The sequence below is a fragment of the Dipodomys merriami genome, unplaced genomic scaffold, assembly GCF_024711535.1.
Source record: "Dipodomys merriami isolate MVZ:Mamm:240054 unplaced genomic scaffold, mDipMer1.0.p SCAF_2205, whole genome shotgun sequence".
NCBI classification, from domain to species: Eukaryota; Metazoa; Chordata; class Mammalia; order Rodentia; family Heteromyidae; genus Dipodomys; species Dipodomys merriami.
This window is the reverse complement of record NW_027203611.1, coordinates 44,751-51,882: the sequence shown is the minus strand read 5'-3', so window position 1 is coordinate 51,882 and position 7,132 is coordinate 44,751. Positions and strand designations below refer to the sequence as shown.

At 36.6% G+C, this 7,132-nt stretch overlaps 1 non-coding gene across 1 annotated transcript; it reads left to right on the top strand.

Moving 5' to 3' along the window:
* Positions 1 to 3,412: 3,412 nt before the first annotated feature.
* On the top strand, positions 3,413 to 3,519 carry LOC138834999 (U6 spliceosomal RNA). Its single transcript, XR_011374329.1, has one exon. It is a non-coding gene; the product is annotated as a U6 spliceosomal RNA (small nuclear RNA).
* Positions 3,520 to 7,132: the final 3,613 nt, after the last annotated feature.

The window sequence follows — 7,132 nt, the reverse complement described above, 5'->3', positions numbered from 1 at the left end:
CTGAAAGAGAAAGACCATGAATGAAAAAGGGTGAAAGAGAGAAGTACAATAATACTGAAAGTACATAACAGATAAACAAGAGCTGTATGAGAATATTCATACTGCTATCTTTAGACTCTTCATGTACATTTGAAGGTATCTGATGTATGATAACCCATCAATATAACATATAAAATGATTTTGATAAAAAATAAAAATGATGATTCCCTGCCTGGTTTTAGGATGAGGATTATGATGGCTTCATAGAATGTGTTCAGTAGTGAACTTTCTCTTTCAATTTCATTGAAGAGTTGGAGGAGTATTGGTGTGAGCTCTGCTTTGATGGCCTTGTAGAATTCCGCTGCAAAACCATCTGGTCCTGGACTTTTCTTAGATGGAAGGTCTCTTATTGCTGTTTCTATTTCAATGCTTGATATGGGCCTGGAAAGACTTCAAAAAAATTATATTAAGTGAAGTAAGCCAAGCCCAAAGAAACATAGGTCCCATGGTTTCCCTCATTTGCAATAGTTAGTATATGTATGAGTCAAGCAGAAAAGGTCAGATAAGGTGATGTTAGGAAAATGAACCCTAAGATACGTATTTAAATGTTTTTTTCTTTCATTCATTTGTTTCTAACGCATTTATATGATTATTTCCTTGTTGCTTTGTATGTCTCTCTCCCACATTATAACCCCTGCTTTCACTGTATTTGATGTTGTTATAATTTGTGGAAGGGAAGGGGAAAAACAAGTCGTTTAAATAAGGATACAGGTGGACCCGTTGCAACAATAAGAAGTACAAGTTGTCATGTCGAAAACGAACTTTACAACTTTGGTGGGTGGTGGGGGGAGGATTGGGTGGGGGGGAGGCTTGGAATGGATGGGAAGGGGAAATAAAGGAGGAGGCTACAATGCTTGATAAGAAATATACTCATTATCTTGCCCATGTAATTGTAATCCCTCTGTACAGTTTTTTCACAATAAAAAAATAAAAATGACTCAGAAGAAATTATAAGTGCAAATATAATCTTCCCAGAAGAACACTCTCAGAGATATTTCATGACTTTGAAAAGGATAAAGTGGCTCAAGTTAGCATAAATTTAGAAGTATGACAATTCACAAAAATATAAAAAGATATTCATATATTTCATTATATAACCCAAAGCAGAAAGCAAATATTGTTTAGATGATTTTTTAAAGCACAGTCTTTCTGGAGCTGGGAAGGTGGCTCAATGGGAGAGTGCTTGCCTTGCATGCATGGGGCCCTGGGTTTGATTCCTCAGCACTACAGAAGTAGAAAAAGACGAAGGCTCAAATGGTAGCGCTAGCCTTGAGCTGAGGGACAGCACCCAGGACCCAGAGTTCAAGCCCCATGACCAACAAAATAAAAATCAACAAAACAATGCTGGGTGCTGGTGGCTCAGGACTGTAACCGTAGCTATGCAGGAGGCTGAGTTCTGAGGATCCCGGTTGAAAGCCAGCCCAGGCAGGAAAGTCCGTGAGAATCTTATCTCTAATAAACCACTAGAAAACCAGAAGTGGTGCTGTGGCTCAAGGGATAGCGTGCCAGCCTTGAGCTGAAGAGTGCAGGGAGAGCGCTCTGGCCCAGAGTTCAAGCCTCAAGACTGACAAAAACAAAAAACACAAAAACAGTCTCTCACTTTTGTGGTCTCAACTCTGTAATACCGCAGCTTCAGACGAAGGCTAAGATTTTGGGTGTGGACCTTTATCATCCCTTCTAATTCAGACTGTACTTGATAATTTTTTTAATAAATAATTTGTCTTAATTTTCTTCTTTGTAAACTCACATGCACCTATAAAAAATGCTTTGGCCATCCCAGTAAGCTTCTCAAAGTACCTCCTGAGGACGACTTATAAAAAGTTGTATTATATTACAAAAAGGAAAACAATGCAACAAATAAAGAAAACGGACAATTAAATATTAATGATTAATCAAATAAAAAAACAAACAATTACCAGTGTTCTACATATTAGATTTTACTACTTTCTCATATTCCTGTACATTTAAAACTGGCTAAGATTATGATGTTTAAAAAGAGGATTTTGTTTTGGTTTTTATTTTGGATCCGGTCGTGGCCCTGGACTCTGAGCCTGGGTGCTGCCCCTCAGCTCTTCAGCTCACGGCTAGCACTCTACCACTTGAGCCACATCACCACTTCCAGCTTGTTTTTTGTTTATGGGTGTTGAGGAATCGAACCCAGGGTCTCAAGCATGCAAGACAAGCGCTTTACCACTGAGCCACCTTCCCAGCCCCTTAAAAAGAGTTTTATAGGCTATGAGTAGTCTTTAAAATTACTCACTAAGATTACTTTTTATGGCTCATCTCATCATTTGTATATGGCTTATATCATCATTTGTTCCTCACTAACATGTAAAGTAAGGAAGCCCTAAAAATTAAACAGAAACTATATAGTTAACAAAGTCTTAACTCTTCACTCTGCTTCTTTACGCAAAGACTTTGCAACTTCTTATTGGTAATGTTTCTATAAACTCTGAAATGTACATAATTAGTACCATATGTCTGCTACCATAAACCTTAAATACTTTATAGAAAAGTTTATGACCTGCCAAACAGTCCTAATTTTGGCATATATATGCAAATTCCCAAAATTAAATACATTTAAAATTTAAAACTTTTAACAACCTTAACACTTGCTGCAGTGTTCATTATGACAGGTGCCTTGTATAGAACAATTGAATTCCTCCTCCTACACATCTCTTGAACAACAAATACCTGGAATTATTTTGTTTTTGACATGCCAGTCTTGACTTTATTCTTAAATGTGTGCTTATGTAAGAAATGCATGGTACTAACAGTTTGTTGTATTGCTAACAAAAAAAAAAAAAAAGAAATACATGCTTCTAAAATTTCACAAGAATTCTTTTGAACTTACTTTTTTTTGAATTGTCTAGTTTAAGAAAATAAATTACACTTTATATATAAAAAATGTTCTGTGCTCAATTAGGCAGCAAATACGCTAAAATACCATAAACCTTAAATACTTTATAGAAAAGTTTATGACCTGCCAAACAGTCCTAATTTTGGCATATATATGCAAATTCCCAAAATTAAATACATTTAAAATTTAAAACTTTTAACAACCTTAACACTTGCTGCAGTGTTCATTATGACAGGTGCCTTGTATAGAACAATTGAATTCCTCCTCCTACACATCTCTTGAACAACAAATATCTGGAATTATTTTGTTTTTGACATGCCAGTCTTGACTTTATTCTTAAATGTGTGCTTATGTAAGAAATGCATGGTACTAACAGTTTGTTGTATTGCTAACAAAAAAAAAAAAAAAGAAATACATGCTTCTAAAATTTCACAAGAATTCTTTTGAACTTACTTTTTTTTGAATTGTCTAGTTTAAGAAAATAAATTACACTTTATATATAAAAAATGTTCTGTGCTCAATTAGGCAGCAAATACGCTAAAATTGGAACAATACAGAGAATATTAGCATGGCCCCTGAGCAAGGTTGACATGCAAATTAGTGAAATGTTCCATATTTTTGCAACAACAGATGATGGAGAGCATCTGTCCACAGGGAACTCTACTGCATTCTTGGTGTGTGTGTAAACTTGTTCAACCACTTTGGAAAGCAGTATGGAGGCTCTTCAAAAGACTCCATATGAAGCTTTCCTATGACCCAGCAATCCCACTTATGGGCATTTACCCGAATGATCACAAACAAGACCATACTAAAACTACCAGCACAGCTATGTTTACTGCAGCATTATTTACAATAGCTGATATAGAGCCAACCCTGATGCCCCTCAGTAGATGAATGGATCAAGAAAATGTGGGTGTATATAAACAATGGAATGCTATGCCTCCATCAGAAAGAATAGTATCACCCAATTTGTTAGGAATTGGAAAGTCTTGGAAAAAAATTTATTAAGTGAAGTAAGCCAAGTCCAAAGAAACATAGGTCCCGTGGTTTCTCTTATTTTCAATAACTAATATATGTCTGAGATAAGCAGAATAAGTCAAAAGCTATGTGCATATGAGCAGATAAGATGATATTAAGGGAAATGAACCCTAAGACAGGGACACAAGTATGTTTTTTCTTTCTTGTTATTGTTTCTAACGTACTTATGATGTGCAATATGATTTTTTTTCTTTCTGTATATGTTCCTCCCCCACGCTATAACCCCTGTTTTCATTGTATTTGAAGTTGGTACACCTACATCCTGTGTATATGTTTCTCTAATTTGGTGAGGGGAAGGGAAATACAAAATGGTTAAATAGGGATACAGGTTAACTCATTGTAACAATGAGATGCACAAGACACTCTGTTGAAAAATGAACTTTACAATTTAGTCAGGGGGAAGGGGGAGGGGAGCGTATTTGTGGAGGTGGGAGGGAAGGGATGGTGGGAAGAGGGAACAATGCTTGTTAAGAAATGTACTCATTATTTGCTCCCATAAATGTGACACCTCTGTACAGTTTTTTTTTTATAATAAAAATTGTATGAAAATGTTCTTATGTCTTGGTAGTGTAAAAATATCAGGAACAGAATAATGAAGGAATGTTGTAGACTGAGGTGAAGTCCATATAAAAATGTGCAAAACTGATGAGCGGTATATTGTGTTTTACATCATTTAAGTTACATTGAAAAAATAGGGAAGACCTAGAAGAATGAATTCTCTTTTTGATATCCTATCATAGTTCCTTAGCAGGATGAACTCTTTCCTCATTGTTGTAGAGGCATCATCAGATGAGAGGAACTGATTTTTTTTGTTGGCTTCCTTACATTTATTTGTCAGTTTATGAACTACTAGTTTATGTCTGAGACAAGAAGAAAAGGTCAGATAAGTTGATGCTAGATGAAATGAACCCCAAGATAAGTAGTCAAATGTTTTTTTTCTTTCTTGCAATTGTATTTAACATATTTATAACATGATTTCTTTGTTGCTTTGTATGTCTGTCCCCCACGGTATAATCCCTGCTTTCATTGTATTTGATGTTGTTATAATTTGTGGAGTGGAAGGGCAAAAACAAACCATTTAAATACTGATATAGGTGGACCTATTACAACAAGAGTTGGACAAATCCTTATGTTGAAAAACGAACTTTCCAACTTTGGAAGGGTAGGGAAGGTAGAAGGATGGGAAGGGGAAACAAAGGAGGTAGCAGCAATGCTTGATAAGAAATGTACTAATTGCCTTGCCAATGTAATTTTAACTCCTCTGTACAGTATTTTCACAATAAAATTTTTTAAAAAAGAAACTAAGGGAAATTAGACACACAAGCTTTGGAAAGTGTAAGGTCTGCTCCTAGATGGCAAGCAGACTCCACCCTCCTCGCAGCAAATTTTGTACCCAGTACTTGCGTTATCTAGGCAACTGGCACAAATGGAAGAGGTCACATCTGCATCTGCTGAGGTGACATCTGAATTTGATGTGGCCACAAATTTCTCCGCCCATAATTTAGATAAGGTCTAGCTCAGGCCCAGATGACCTTTCTCTGCTCTTTTATAGCTCTTTCTCATCTCTTTCCTTCTCTTCTCTTTCCCAGGTCTCTTCTCTTTCCTCGCTCTCTCTTTCCCACCTTTCCCAGATGCTCTCTATTCTAGCTCTTTTCTAGCTCTTTTCTAGCTCTTTTCTCTCTCTTTCTCAGCTCTTCAAGCTCTCTTTCCCAGGCCTTTCCCCACCACGTTGAGGACCAAGATGGTCTGGTGTCAGCTGGAATGATGAATAAACCTACTCCTTACCTGAATACCACGTACATGCTGCTGTTCTTCCTTAGCTAACTCTTTTTAAAATCCTAACAGAAAATGACCATTTAGGATGAATGATATTTGATTTTACAATCAGAAAAATGTTTAAAAAATTATATAGATATAAAATACTCCAAAAGATTTATTCTATGAATCTATCCCTTGGAACAAATGATACGAAGTTGATTAATGTAATTTACGATAATACATATATTCACATACCTATTTATGTTCACATAAATTTCACTTAAACAACAATTAAATGACTATATTTCTACCATCTACTTGGAGTATACTTAAATCTCTAAAAATGACTATGCTGCTGCTATAAACAGCAATTCCCCAATTGTCCTCCACAGAGGGCATCCACAGCGTACTTTGTGATAGGGCCAAAGCCTGAGTCAAGAAACTTCCCAATGGTGCCCAGTGGGTAAACTGTTTTGATTTGGTTTAAAGAAAACTAAAAAGAAACATTATTAATACCTTGCTCTTTCGTGATGTGGAGACCACCTATGAGAAAGAGTTCCTACCTTGCTCTTCAACACAGTTGTAATGAAAAAGGAAGGGACAAGACTGTGAACTTACGATGCACAGAGTTGAGTGCCATGCACTGGGAGTCAAGGCGGACCATTAGTCGAGAAACAAGGAGTTGCAAGTCTAACCCACAAGACACGGCAACATCAGGCAGGCCATAGGCAGTGACGGTGAATTTGTAGCCCCATTCATTATTACTGCTGTCAGAATGAAAGAGCACCATCCTTAAACGTCACGTTCTAGAGAGAAAAAAAAGTCATGTGGTCAACAAGATGGAAGGAGGCAACAACTCAGCAGTTAAGTATATTCTTTGTGACTCAAAAAAATCTTAAAAGCGGTCTCCATTTCTATAAGTTCAAAATGATTAAGAGAGAAATGTACACAGATGATACCAAAACACAAAACTCACAACTACATTTAGAAAGCAGAATTAGTAGAAAACTGCTGCTCAGCTTTCTAAAACTCAAGTGACTATCTGCTCAACCAGTGATCACTGGCTCAGTTCTTTGTTCTCAACCAAGACCCTTGATAGGAGAGAGAAGTAAACAGTCTGAAGCAGGCTGCAGCCCAGATATTAAACAGATCTGTCAGCCGGGCTCCTAGCTTTCACCATGGTTTAAGTCTTTCTCTTGGATCCACTGGCCCTTCTGAACTCAGAGATTAACAGCTCTTTAATTTATTCTGGACAACATTGGTATTAGCAAATTTCCTATGAAGAGCCAGATAGTTAAATTTTTAGCTTTTGTGGGCTACATAATCTCTAGTGTAACTGTTCCTTTCTACAAGTAGAGTATCAAAGCAACCCTTAGAAATATGGGTGTGGTTACATTCTAGAAATGTGCCAGTATTAAGGTTTGTACTTAGAGCTTT